Source organism: Pelophylax lessonae (assembly GCF_965119305.1).
Source record: "Pelophylax lessonae genome assembly, chromosome: 2".
In the NCBI taxonomy this organism is placed as follows: Eukaryota; Metazoa; Chordata; class Amphibia; order Anura; family Ranidae; genus Pelophylax; species Pelophylax lessonae.
In genome coordinates this window covers 341,703,559-341,718,872 of record NC_138769.1, presented here as the reverse complement: position 1 = coordinate 341,718,872, position 15,314 = coordinate 341,703,559, and the positions used below count along the sequence as shown (strand labels likewise).

The window sequence follows — 15,314 nt, the reverse complement described above, 5'->3', positions numbered from 1 at the left end:
ATCTCCAGTGCCAATAATGCCCACCTACCTCGAGTGTGCCTATGTTAACTCCATACCAGTTGTTTGTTTAGGGACACGTTTGATGCTCTTTATGTGCCTTATCCCCATTAACTGTGTACATTAATGCTGGAAAATCTCCAACTCGCCCATTGTTTGTATTATCCCTTTGTTGAATCTACGGTTATCTTGCAATGTTTACATGTACTGTATGTTTGTTAAAATCTCAATAAAAAATATAATTAAAAAAAAAGAAAGTACCCCATCCCACTGGGTGATACAGTTGATAATATAATTTTGGAATCCATGTTTGGGCATTTTGATATGTGTAAATTGGATGTATGTGTAAGTCTGATTAAAACTTGGACAACATTGGAAAAAAAAAATATATATATATGTATGGCAATTGAATTGCCTGTAGGAAAAATAGAAATATATACTTTACCAAACAAACCGTCCGGATTTCACAGACAGGGTCGGATCGGATAGCAGCGGGTGTCAGTGGAGATGTCTCCGCTGACTTCCGCTGCTCCATAGGGCTGCATGGAGCATTCGATCAGGTCCACCTGAAAAACTGACAGGCGGGCCTTATTGGAAAGCCCGTGTGAAAGGGGCCTAATTTATCCAATTTGTGGGTTGGGCAGAATGTGAGGCTTTTGGAGAGGACTGTTATTTCTGGTTCGCAGCTTGCTATCTGGGTAGTTCCTAAAGGGAATTTCAAAACTATTCAGGAAAGGAACTAAGAATGATAGTTCTATTCAATATAAAAGATAATGGGCTAAATTTTAATTTAGGTATGTTTTTTTTCTTACTCATTATCCAACAGTGTTTACGACCACCCTCTGTGACTGTCACTCTTCCCCCCCCCCTCCTCAGTCTATAGCTCCTTCTCTGTCTTACCTCACTGACTATCCTAATTTTATTGCCATTGCTGTGCACATTTGTTTGTTTTTTTCTTTTTTCTTTCCCTCAGAAACAATTAAGTACTGTCCGTGATACTTTTTTTATTTGCACTAACATACAATTTTTCAGGACAAGCTTTGGGGGTATGTCCCCTTTAAGGTCCTAGCAGTACTTTTCTTTCCTTCAAAAATTGTCCTTTTTAACATTCTGCTTAAACTTTTGTGAATTAGTACAGCTTGGACCTTGAAGAAGGGGACATACCCCAAAAGCTTGTCCTTAAAAATTATATATTTAAGCAAATAAAAAAAGTATCACCGTACTCAATTGTTTCTGTCGCAAGTGCATTAATATGGCTACAATCACCTCAAGCTGATAAAAGGGAACATTTTTAAATGCAAACTGTCCATGACTGAACTGAAAGTAAAAAACAAAGTTATGGCTATGTTTTAATAGGGTAGTTTACTGAAGGAGTATCAAATGTTTGCTTAGCAAAGTGAAAATTCATTGAACTCTCCAAATAGGGTGAAGTTGGAGCTAGAAGGAGTTAAGCTGGCCATACATGGATTGAAATTCATCAGGTTCAGCAGAGACCAGATGGATTTCAAATTATGGATAGGCAGGGAGGTTGTACAGAAGTTAATCTTCCTATCAACTTCTGTACAACTACCCTGTCAGACTTTCTCTGCTTGATCAGTGCTGCATGCTATAGCCGGCAGCTCTGATCAGTGTATTTTGATGGTGAAGATTTTTCCCTGTTATCAGAATACAATATCTCAGTGGGGAGGATTGAACTGGTTGGTTGAACCAAAAAACTGACTAATATATATGCTGTTTCTGTACAACCACGTTGTCGATTTTTCCCTGATCAGTCAGTGATGCAGATGCTCGCTGTGTATTCTGATGACAAGGAAGTCTGCCCGCTGTAAGAATACAGTAGCTCGGGAGGATTTCCTCATCTACATTGAGTGTGTGAATGGGGGAAATTGTGTCCATTTTTTTTTTTCATTTACCCGCTGGGTTTAGCTACATTCAACTGGACTTCTGTAATGTTAAGGACATTTTGTTGTTTACCAAGCCACTTCTCCAGTTCCAATGAGTGTCAAGAAGAGACCCCAACATTTATATCCACACCGTGAGACATTTTATTCTAATCACCATAGAATGAGTAAATATTGATTGTCCAAGAACAGCATGGGGGTTATGAAAGTTGTGGAACCCCCCTGTTCTCGTTGCATAATCTCATTGTTGATGTCATGAAGCCTGCATAGGTGTTAGTGCCATGATTTACATGGCTAAAGTTGTTGATTGTTTTCAGATTACCAGGGTAGAGATAGGAAATCAACATTTTATGTTGAAGAAAGATGGTGTTGAAGGCCCCCTCTCTGTTCCGAAATGGTTGTTCCATTTTGAAATATATGGATTCTTTTGTGCCTCTTGTGAACCAGTTGCCCTTTCTTTGGAGGTGTGCGAAAGTGATTGTGCAGCTTAACAGCCACCCAAATCACTTTCGGCAGAAAACAGACAAATAGCTTGAAAGATTTAACCACAGTTATGGCTACTAGAGGAGCTGGGAGTGTGTTTAGAAGCCTGTGCTGCTGCCAACATAAGCCATATCTCAGTGGCAGTGAAATAATTAAAGCCTAACCCAGCAATTTTTTTTAAGAAATGAAAGTTAAAATTTCTGGAAGGTATTTATTTTTTGTGAACCCATTTTTGTGATATTACTTCACTTCCTGTTCCTTCCTGTGGGTGGCGCTATGAAATATGATACCCAATGGAGAGGGAGGGGGCATTCACACAGAGACCAAATGGTGGTATAAATTCTTGTATTTGAACAATTGGTTATCAAGGTAGATTGCATTAACACTTGCAGTAGTAACACTAGTAGTAACACTTGTAGAAATGCTTGGAGTAACACTGGTAGTCACTAGTACTCCATTCTTATACAGGATACATTCAGATAATGCAAATGTCCAGTCATTAATAGCACAGGTTAGAGCACAAGGCATACAGTAAGGCATTAATTTGTAACAGCATGTCATTTAGCAATGACACAGTAAGACAGTGTTTTTTCTCACAACAGCAAAACATTATTCCAGGCAAGGCCTGCTTTACCAAGGGTGGCATCTGCTGTAGGGTTGGCTAACTGAAAACACACTAGTGGCTTTCCTAGTTTGGACATAGGTCTGTGGCAGCAGCTCTGGTGACCAGAAAGAAGAAGAGTATCAGCAATATTCCTATACTGTCCCTCCTTGAACAGGAACCTTTCCCTATGATCAGTCCCACTCTAAAAAGACGGTTACCTGTCTCTAACATAGCCACTAATTAAAAGGGCATCAGACCTAGCAGGGCACTGCTATTTATTAACACTGCCCCACTTAAGATGAATGCTGAAGGTGACCAGAAGTTGCAACTTCCAGTCAGACAGGTGAGCCTCTGCTCTATCCGTACAGCAGTGCAATCCCACTTATAGGATGGAGGACAAACTGCACCTGTCTAAATACCCACAGTAGAAAAGGAAGGCAAGAGGGTATACCCAGGACAGGAACACACAGATATGAAAAAAATAAAGCATTGTCAGAATACAAATTTGTTTGTTCTCCCGCCACTGGTTATCTGAGATTCACTGTAAATAATTAGGATCCTGATCAACATCAGGAGTTGGTTTAAACCAGGAGTAAAGAATTATCTCTTAGGTTAGTAAAGGTGAAGCCCTGCTTGCTTGAACTATTTTAGTTCTCTGGAAGTACATAGCATTTTCATAGTCTGAAAAGTTTAAATCACGCTCATGGCTGCAGTAGGAGCTGTTAGCATGTATCTGTTTGTTCGGCGGGCCTTGGGCTGTAATGTAACAGTGATCTAGGCAGTTGTAGAACTGGGCACTGTGTACTGCCTACAACCTACCCCTCCCCTCCAGGGCTCCCTGACTAACCTGTTCATCCCAGGAGCCTGGGAATCAGGATGAGAATAGGGAACATTTGTTTCTGGCCTCAGTGCATTTTCTGGCTGTTTTGGCTGGGGAAGCAACTAATCAAGAAAGGTATGGGCCTGATTGACTGAAGAATTATAATACACATTATATATAGCAAAATACAGGTTTTAATGAAAAGTGACAGTGTCAGTGTCAAATTACCCCCCACCACCAATATTCACCTCTCCAGTGATCCTCAGCCATTTCTTTTACGGTAGCAGCTGATTACATAATCCCTTTCATCGTGTAACAATTCTCTTGCCTATTGATGTCTGATGTCACACAATTCCTCATACTGGAAAGCAATGGCAGCCTTGTACTAGCTGCAATAGAGTAAGGAGTGGTGAGTTATTGTGGTAGAAGTGTTATTGTTGTAGCATTGAGTTATTGAGTATCAGTGGGTCAGTTGATACATTAGCTGTACAACTAAATAGGCAAAGTGACAGTGTCTATTTAAATTATCTAAAATAAATAAAAAAACAATACTATAATTTCCTGTTAAAAGTTTTTCAAAAGCCAAAACTACTTTCAGAAATTATGAAGTCCATACCAGGCCCTTATCTGGGCGTGCAGCCTGGCAGGTCAAGAAAGAGGAGGATGAGCAAGGTCCTCCCTGAACAATACCAGGCCACATGCCCTCAACATGGGATGGTGGGTGCTTTGGGGCAAGAGGGATATGGGTGTTTAACAAGGGGTCCCACCCGCCATGTGAATGGGTATCAGGTACATACAGTATCACACAAAAGTGAGTAAACCCCTCACACTTTTGTAAATATTTTATTATATCTTTTCATGGGACAACACTGAATAAATAACACATTGCTACAATGTAAAGTAGTGAGTGTACCCAATTAGCCATTTTCCCTCCCCGGTGTCATGTGACTTATTAGTGTTACAAGGTCTCAGGTGTGAATGGGGAGCAGGTGTGTTAAATTTGGTGCTATCACTCTCTCATACTTGTCACTGGAAGTTCATCATGGAACCTCATGGCAAAGAACTCTCTGAGGATCTAAAAAAAAATTGTTGCTCTACATAAAGATGGCCTAGGCTATAAGAATATTGCCAAGACCCTGAAACTGAGCTTCAGCACAGTGGCCAAGAGCATACAGTGGTTTAACAGGACAGGTTCCACTCACAACAGGCCTCGCCATGGTCAACCAAAGAAGTTGAATGCACGTGCTCAGCGTCATATCCAGAGGTTGGTCTTTGGGAAATAGACGTATGAGTGATGCCAGCATTTCTGCAGAGGTTGAAGGGGTGGGGGGTCAGCCTGTCAGTGCTAAGACCATACGCCACATACTGCATCAAATTGGTCTGCATGGCTGTCATCCCAGAAGGAAGCCTCTTTTAAAGATGATGCACAAGAAAACCAGCAAACAGTTTGCTGAAGACAAGCAGACTAAGGACATGAATTACTGGAACCATGTCCTGTGGTCTGATGAAACCAAGATAAACCTATTTGGTTCAGATCGTGTCAATCGTGTGTGGCGGCAACCAAGTGAGGAGTACAAAGACAAGTGTGTCTTGCCTACAGTCAAGCACGGTGGTGGGAGTATCATGATCTGATGCTGCATTAGTGCTGCCGCCACTGGGGAGCTACAGTTCATTGAGGGAACCATGAATGCCAACATGTACTTTGACATACTGAAGCAGAGCATGATCCTACCCCTTTAGAGACTGGGCCGCAGGGCAGTATTCCAACATGATAACAACCCCAAACACGCCTCCAAGACAACCACTGCCTTGCTAAAGAAGCTGAGGGTAAAGGTGATGGACTGGCCAAGCATGTCTCCAGACCTAAACCCTGTTGATCATCTGTGGGGCATCCTCAACTGTAAGGTGCAGGAGCGCAAGGTCTCTAACATCTACCATATCCATGATGTCATCATGGAGGAGTGGAAGAGGACTCCAATGGCCACCTGTGAAGCTCTGGTGAACTCCATGCCCAAGAGGTTTAAGTGCTGGAAAATAATGGTGGCCACACAAAATATTGACACTTGTTGACAGTGGTTTAGATATGAATTGGCTGTGTGTTGAGTTATTTTGAGGAGACAGCAAATGTACACTGTTATTCAAGCTGTACACTCACTACTTTACATTGTAGCAAAGTGTCATTTCTTCAGTGTTGTCACGTGAAAAGTTATAATAAAATATTTACACCCGGTTACGTCACTTGGTGACACTGCTCCCTCGTGACATCACAAACCCAGCATGCACCGGTCTGTGGCATCAGAAGAGGGTGGTGCCACCAGATAACAAGGTTTTGATTGTATGGCTTTCTATACATCCAACCATAAAAGTCCATTGCTGGCTGGTATTGCTGTTAAGAAAGGCCATTGTCAAGAGATAAGAAAACGGGAGGTTTTTTACAAGTAAAATCCAGAATGGGCCATCTGAGGATCCTAAAGAGAATTCAGGGTTACCTAGTTTCAGGTAGCGAGGTGAGTGGGTTAGGGATAAGTTATGTTTGAGAGAACAGATCCTTATGGTGGGACTAACTGTCGGTGGATTTTCATAAAGAGAGGGATGTGTGGGAAACACCATAGAAGCCTTTTTAGGGGAAAATACGAACAGTCCTGTTCTAGTATATCCCACTGTTTGGTGCTTATGTGTTTGCATCAGTCAATCAATTTGGTTAGATGGCATGCTGTCTGATATATTCTCGTGCTCTTTGGGGAGAGAAAGGAGGGTTTTTTTTTTATGACAGTCAATCAATTTGGTTGATTGACTTCACATTTTTTTTTCAATAATTGTCTCTCTATCAAAAATGACAATTTTTAAGAACTTTTTTTGTGTGATTTTGTGTCTGGGGGGTCTAAAAGGTGCACCTGTGAAGTTTCAGCTCTGTAGCATGTCCAGAACCAGAAAAAAAAGATCATATAGGTGTAAAAGGAGGGTCCCACCATCCCTGCTCTACTGAAAAATGATCTTTTTTTCTGGTTCTGGACATGCTACAGAGCTGAAACTTCACAGGTACACTTTTTAGACCACCCAGATACTAAATCCAAAGAATTGGTTTTTTTTAAAAAAAAAATTTTCTTTCAATAATTGGCTCTCTATCAAAAATGACAATTTTTAAGAACTTTTTTGTGTGATTTTGTGTCTGGGGGGTCTAAAAGGTGTACCTGTGAAGTTTCAGCTCTGTAGCATGTACAGAACCAGAAAAAAAAGATCATTTGTATTAGTGCAATTATAGAACTGTAATATGGCTTTGCTCTTTTCACACCTTGCCGGTTTAGTAGCAGGCGTTTTTTTGGGCATTTTTTTGGGCATTTTTTTGGGTTCTATAGAGGCAGGCAAAACTTTTGAACTTGTGTATAGTGGTATATATACCCGTATACACAAGTTCAGATGTTTTTCCTGCCTCAAAAGAACCCAAAAAATGCCCAAAAAAACACTTGCTACTAAACCGGCAAGGTGTGAAAAGCGAGAAGCCACTAACCTGTTCTGTAAGTGTTCTAATACAAATGATCTTTTTTTTATGGTTCTGGACATGCTACAGAGCTGAAACTTCACAGGTACACTTTTTAGAGACCCCAGATACTAAATCCAATTTTTTTTTTTTCCAATAATATGCTCTCCTTCAAAAATGACAATTTTTAAGAACTTTTTTTGTGTGATTAATAGTCCCTGGGGTATGACCCAGAACCCTAGGCGCTTTTTAGGGGCATTTATTGGGTTTTAGGGCTTTAAAATGGTGGTTTTTTATTACCGAAGTTCGGGTCCCATTGATTTCAATGGGGTTCTGAAATCCGGGCCGAACTTTCGGGTAGTTCGGATGTTCTGGCCGAACCGAACTTTTGAAAAGTTCGATCATCCCTATTCTTTATCCTGAGTGAATGCCTAATGTACCTCTAGCCATCAAATACTACATTCTCTGCTGTCAGTTAAACCCATGTGAGCTAATTTTTGGAGCCTATACAGGCTGACACTAACTTCTGTATCCTGTGTGAATGCCTAATGTACCTCTAGCCATCAAATACTACGTTCTTTGCTGTCAGTTAAACCCATGTGAGCTAATTTTTGGGGCCTATACAGGCCGACATTTATTTCTGTATCCTGTGAATGCCTAATGTACCTTCAGCTACAGAATTCTACGTTCTTAGCTGTCAGGTAAACCCATGTGGGCTAATTTTTGGGGCCTATACAGACCGACACTTACTTCTGTATCCTGTGAATGCCTAATGTACCTCTAGCCATCAAATACACTACGTTCTTTGCTGTCAGTTAAACCCATGTGAGCTAATTTTTGGAGCCTATATAGGCCGACACTTACTTCTGTGTACTGTGAATGCCTAATGTACCTCTAGACATCAAATACTCTACGTTCTTTGCTGTCAGTTAAACCCATGTGAGCTAATTTTTGGAGCCTATACAGGCCGACACTTACTTCTGTATCCTGTGTGAATGCCTAATGTAGCTCTAGCCATCAAATACTACGTTCTTTGCTGTCAGTTAAAACCATGTGAGCTAATTTTTGGAGCCTATACGGGCCGACGCTTACTTCTGTATCCTGTGTGAATGCCTAATGTACCTCTAGCTATCAAATACTACATTATTTGCTGTCAGTTAAACCCATGTAGGCTAAGTTTTGGGGCCTATACAGGCCGACACTTACTTCTGTATACTGTGACTGCCTAATGTACCTTCAGCCACAGAATACTACGTTCTTAGATGTCAGGTAAACCCATGTGGGCTAATTTTTGGGGCCTTTTATGGCCAACACTTACTTCTGTATCCTGTGAATGCCTAATGTACCTCTAGCCATCAAATACTGCGTTCTTTGCTGTCAGTTAAACCCATGTGAGCTAATTTTTGGAGCCTATACAGGCCGACACTAACTTCTGTATCCTGTGTGAATGCCTAATGTACCTCTAGCCATCAAATACTACGTTCTTTACTGTCAGTTAAACCTATGTGAGCTAATTTTTGGGGCCTATACAGGCCGACATTTACTTCTGTATCCTGTGAATGCCTAATGTACCTCTAGCCATCAAATACACTATGTTCTTTGCTGTCAGTTAAACCCATGTGAGCTAATTTTTGGAGCCTATACAGGCCGACACTTACTTCTGTATCCTGTGTGAATGCCTAACGTACCTCTAGCCATCAAATGCTAGGTTCTTTGCTGTCAGTTAAACCCATGTGAGCTAAATTGGAGCCTACACAGGCCGACACTTACATCTGTATACTGTGAATGCCTAATGTATCTTCAGCCACAGAATTCTACGTTCTTAGCTGTCAGGTAAAACCATGTGGGCTAATTTTTGGGGCCAATACTAGCTGACACTTACTTCTGTATCCTGTGAATGCCTAATGTACCTTCAGCCACAGAATACTACGTTCTTAGCTGTCAGGTAAATGCATGTGGGCTAATTTTTGGGGCCTGGAATGGCCGACACTTCTTTATCCTGTGAAAGCCTAATTTTTCAGACTGGAATTGAAAATCGATGGGTCTGTAAAGGTTCCTGCCAAATTTTGGAATTTATGCGGACCCATTTTAGAGATGTGTGAATGGACCCTACATGTATTAGACATGTATTTACCGGCTGCTGTCAGTTCTGGCTGATTTATGAAAAAAAAATATATATTTTTTGCTGTAAAAAAAAAAAAATTAGGGCAGCTTTTCCAATTGCAATATTTCCGTTATGACATTGTCCATGTGCTGGGACTATTTGTGCACAGCTAGTATGTCTTTTGTGGCTGCAAATATGACCTAAAGGTTTTTAAATTTCGCCTCCCATTAAAGTCAATGGGGCCCACCGCGAACTCACGGTTCGCGGACTTTTGAGAACATTTGTGGCTGACGTTCGCGAACCGCTTATCTCTAATGTCAATCTCAAAGGTTTGAAATGCCCAGACTCATCTGACCTTGCCCCAAAAATCAGCACCATGGGATCTTCTAAGCAGTTGCCTAGAAAACTCAAACTGAAAATAGTAGACGCTCACAAAGCTGGAGAAGGCTATAAGAAGATAGCAAAGCATTTTCAGATGTCAATATTCTCTGTTCAGAATGTAATTAAGAAATGGCAGTCATCAGGAACAGTGGAAGTTAAAGCAAGATCTGGAAGACCAAGAAAAATATCAGACAGAACAGCTTGCAGGATTGTGAGAAAAACAATTCAAAACCCACGCTTGACTATACAATCCCTCCAGAAAGATCTGGCAGACACTGGAGTTGTGGTACACTATTCCACTATAAAGAGATACTTGTACAAATATGGTCTTCATGGAAGAGTCATCAGAAGAAGAACCTCTTCTACGTCCTCACCACAAAAATCAGCATGTGAACTTTGCAAATGAACATATAGACAGGCCTGATGCATTTTGGAAACAAGTTCTGTGGACCGATGAGGTTAAAATTTAACTTTTAACGGAATGAGCAAAGGTACATTTGGAGAAGAAGGGGCACAGAATTTAATGGAAAGAACCTCTGTCCAACTGTTAAGCATGGGGATGGATCAATCATGCTTTGGGGTTGTATTGCAGCCAGTGGCACAGAGAACATCTCACGAGTAGAAGGAAAAATTGATTCAATAAAATTTTAGCAAATTTTGGATGGTAACTTGATGCCATCTGTGAAAAAGCTGAAGTTAAAGAGAGGGTGGCTTCTACAAATGGATAATGATCCTAAACACACCTCGAAATCCACGGGGGATTATATCAAGAGGCTTAAACTGAAGGTTTTGCCATGGCCTTCACAATCTCCTGACCTCAACATAATTGAAAATCTATGGATAGACCTTAAAAGAGCAGGGCTTGACAGACAGCCCTGAAATCTCAAAGAACTGGAAGACTTTTGTAAGGAAGAATGGGCAAAGATACCTCAAACAAGAATTGAAAGACTCTTGGCTGGCTACAAAAAGCGTTTACAAGCTGTGATACTTGCCAAAGGGGGCAGTACAAGATATTAACTCTGCAGGGTGCCCAAACTTTTGCAGACACCATTTTTTGTTTTCTGTTATTTTGAAAGTGTAAATGATGGAAATATAATCTAACTTTTGTTGACATATTATAAGACTGTCTAATCTGTAATTTGATGCCTTTTGGAGATTTTTCCATCTTTCCTTGGCTTCTTTATGCACATTAATACAAATTTTTTGCTGGGGTGCCCAAACTTTCGATCACCACTGTATAATATCACAAATATAGATATATTTATTCTAGCTGGTAATGCTATGGCTGAAATTTTTATGCCCTTGCTTTCGAAATGTTTGATGCCTGTCTACTTACTTTGTTATGGTGGCCCTGGTGTTCCGGTTGTGCACGGCACTAGATATGGCTCTAAAGGGCACTTAAAGCATTCCCATGATGTGAATTACATTACTGGAATGCTGAATTTATATCTGTTGTTAACTACATGTACTTTAAATAATTGGATGTACAAATTTGTGACGTCTCTAACTTTACCTGATGTAAAAAAAACAAAAAACAAAATAGATATAAAAAATATTTAAAAAATGAAAGTATCCAGTATGCTCAACAGCAAAAGTTTATCTTTTTATGCACTACCAGAAAATATGAGCATGAGAAGTTGATTTGTTGTTTTAGGAAACAAAAAAATCCCTTTCTGAGCACTTAAATGTCTCATGCCATCCATTTTTCCCAGGCTGTAACCCTGCTTTCGGATTTACTTGATGAAAGCTACTGAAAATTGTGTTTTAAAAATTGGAAATCACAAACTATTATTGTTTAACCCCTATAGCTAGCCTTTCCCAGTTCCCTTTGTATGTCTAGCCAACCAAAACAGAACATAGTTAACATTTATTAAAACTGTAAAACTGTTTCTTTGTTATTAAATATAGATTTGAAAAATCCATTTAGGTGTTACACCAGAAATGCATTTATTAAATATAGCAAAATCAATCATCCCGGTGTATTGGAATTCTTCTAATAAAACTGAGGTGAGGTGAAAAAGTTGAAAGCGCAAGTCAACTCAATCTCTGCTATATTAATAATTACAAATAATTCTAAATCTCAGTGGGTTTCTGGTGCTTCTTATTTAAGATACAAGTAGATATCTCATCCAGTGTTGCCAAAGGGAAAATATTGTATCACTTATAAAAATATTTGCTATCTGTTATATCAAGAATTCTTTCTGAATACAAGTGCCAATGTAATATTTCAAAAATGTCTTCAGAGTCTGTTAAGGTCTTAATGTGCATATGGCAATATTTTATTTGGAACCATACTCCTTTGTTCTCCCCAAACCATGATCAATGTCTTGTCAAATGTTGCAAGTAACATTGAGAGAAGAGATTTTGTGTACAACATTTCAGGAAACACAAAACCTAAGACATTTTTATAAAATAATATCACACTTTAATTTTATTAAAATAATACAATTTGATTTAAATATCAACATATGCATCAAAAGAGTGCATTGATATATATTACAATGTATAGCTATTAGACAATAACACTATCATTTGAGTGCTAAAAGCTTGCTTAGAATCCTTGTGACCTGTTTCGCTACTGAATCCACCTATTCAGAACTGAATATGTATAAAGTACAAAGAAATTAAAATGTATACATCTCAAAAATTATAAGCATGGAGTGAAAGGACAAGCATATCTCGGATACTGATCGTTGGAGTCGGGCTGACAGGGAGCCTGTGTGCTTATCTCCTGAGGAAGGAAGGGGACGGCCGCCTTTAGCTGGCAGTGTGGGATAAAGCCCGGGAAGCAGGAGGGCGCATGTCCACCAGCCGTTGTCCTTCAGACCCGAAGTGCACAGTTGACCTGGGAGCCCAGTACATTACTGTCACCCCGGATTATGCTCAGAGGCACAAACTGTTTCATGATGAGCTAGTGGCAAAGGGAATCCTAAAACCATTAAATACTGTAGTAGAATGGATAGCGATGAAAGATGGATCTTATAACCTTAAATATATATATATATATAAACTTGGACACTAACTGTCAAGGAAAATATATCTTTGCGCTTGAAGAGGAGTCAATCTCTTGACTATTATAACAAATAAATATTGCTGCTACTTAAACAAATAATGGAAGATATTTGTAAATACATAAATGGAAAAAAGAGTAGCGCACGAGATCAACTATATGTGACTCAAGATGTTGTAAGCAAGCTATGAAGGATGCTGCTAAACAAACATTTCAAAACAGAAGAATAGTAATCAAAAAAGAAGAAGAAGAACTAATGTCCATTCAGTCCATGAAATCCAAGGGTAAGTGAAATGAATTGGATTGCTAGGTCACCATCCACCACCAGGTGTCACACCAAAGAATAGTAGGATTGGCCACTCACCAGAACTCAATGCTCAGGTGTTCTCACACAAGAGCAGACTGCGCAGAAATGTTAGATGGATATAGAGCCAGAACCTGTTCACCACTGCTTCATAACAAATCCTTGCACGCACTCCCTCGGTGTCAGGATATCATGGAGAGAAAGAATGGCCCCACATAGTGAAGTACCGTAACCACAAATGCGTCCGAGCTCCGCTTCTCTCGGCCTGCCACAATGGTTGTGGCAGGCCGAGAGAAGCGGAGCTCGGACGCATTTGTGGTTACGGTACTTCACTATGTGGGGCCATTCTTTCTCTCCATGATATCCTGACACCGAGGGAGTGCGTGCAAGGATTTGTTATGAAGCAGTGGTGAACAGGTTCTGGCTCTATATCCATCTAACATTTCTGCGCAGTCTGCTCTTGTGTGAGAACACCTGAGCATTGAGTTCTGGTGAGTGGCCAATCCTACTATTCTTTGGTGTGACACCTGGTGGTGGATGGTGACCTAGCAATCCAATTCATTTCACTTACCCTTGGATTTCATGGACTGAATGGACATTAGTTCTTCTTCTTCTTTTTTGATTACTATTCTTCTGTTTTGAAATGTTTGTTTAGCAGTATCCTTCATAGCTTGCTTACAACATCTTGGATCTTATAACCTGTTGACTCCACATCGAGTGTCTTCTATTGTCAAACACTACCTCAGCCAGTCAGCAGGTGCTGATGTCTTCTACGAGAGACATGTCACACAGATAAACCTTAGAGGTGGGAAATGGGAAGTGTCCTGCAAATCTGGATCCCCTGAATCCTTTGATGTTGTCGTTCTTACCATGCCAGTCCCACAGATTTTACAGCTGGAAGGCGATGTTGGAAAATTAATTAATGAAAACCAGTGGCGGCTACTGGAAACTGTGAGCTACTCCTCCCCTTATGCCCTGGGACTCTTTTATGAAGCTGGCACACAGATTGAAGTCCCCTGGGCAGCCAAGTATATCACCAATAATCCCTGCATACGCTTCATCTCCATTGATAGTAAGAAATGCAATGTAGAGTCTTCAGATATTGGACCATCACTTGTAGTCCACACTAGTGTACCATTTGTAATATAGCACTTAGAACAAGAAAAAGATGAAGTGCAACATGTGATTTTGAAACATCTTGATACAATACTACCAAATCTTCCTAAACCAAAGAGCATCAAGTGTCAGAAATGGAGATACAGAGACCTTTCCGGATTGTCCAGGTGGTCAGATAAGTCTGCACAGCAAGCCCTTCCTTCTTTGTGGTGGCGATGGATTTACACACTCAAACTTTGATGGATGTACAGAATCAGCTGGGTGAATTGAAGAAACTTTAGACTCTTGTTTTAAAAATTGACATAGCCATATTGCGACCATGCCAGTTTTTCAGAGTAAGCGTTATGCAGTCGTGCTCTGTCTAATTACATTTCTTGTTTAGAGTGAATCTAAAATAGAAACCTTTTATTAAGAGAACAGCTAGTAACCTTAACAGGACCGAATACCTTTTCTTGTTTGTTATGGAATTGCAAACTGATTTATTATAGATTGCGTGGGTTTGCAATGCTGCAAAAATAAAAGATATCGTTTTTGCAAAAAAAAAATTATAAGCATAGTGCAAAATGTTTTGTTCAATATCTGTATGGATCTATCTGTAGTCAACATACAAGTTTACGTGCATATATCTCAATTATTGCAGCCTTCAAGCTTCTCTCATCAGCTATAGATTAGTGAGTTTTCCCAGGCTCTCAGCTGTTTCTATCAGCTGTGGGATAACAAATCTTCTAAGACTCCTAGCTGCTTCCATTAGCTGCAGAATAACAAGTCTGGCCAAACACCCTCTAGCTGGATAAGTCCCCGGTGCAGGAGGTATCCTATTTAAATATTATCTGTCCCTGGCTCTGTGCTTAGTTAAGATAGCATCTACTTCCTGGCTCAATGTCTTTTTGCTTGCCTGACCCAATTCTGCTATACTTGTCTTGGATTAGGGTTGTTTGCTACTAACCTTGACCTTGAAACTGTTTTTGGACTATGCTTACTTACTACCTGCTCTGGCACTTGGGCAGTCCCAGGATTCTGCTGACTGTCTACTGCTTGACCTTAAGACTACAGGTACCCTTCTTTGTCTCATTTGCTCTGTCCAAGTACCACCTGGTAAGGAACTATTGTATAGTG

The 15,314-nt window shown here is 40.2% G+C and overlaps 1 pseudogene across 1 annotated transcript; it reads left to right on the top strand.

Annotated features, from left to right (window-relative positions):
* The first annotated feature begins 12,507 nt into the window (after window positions 1–12,507).
* LOC309547357 (renalase-like) lies at window positions 12,508–14,636 on the top strand (annotated as a pseudogene). The gene is made up of 2 exons: window positions 12,508–12,740; window positions 13,753–14,636. The product of its transcript is annotated as a renalase-like (transcript).
* The last annotated feature ends 678 nt before the right edge of the window (window positions 14,637–15,314 follow it).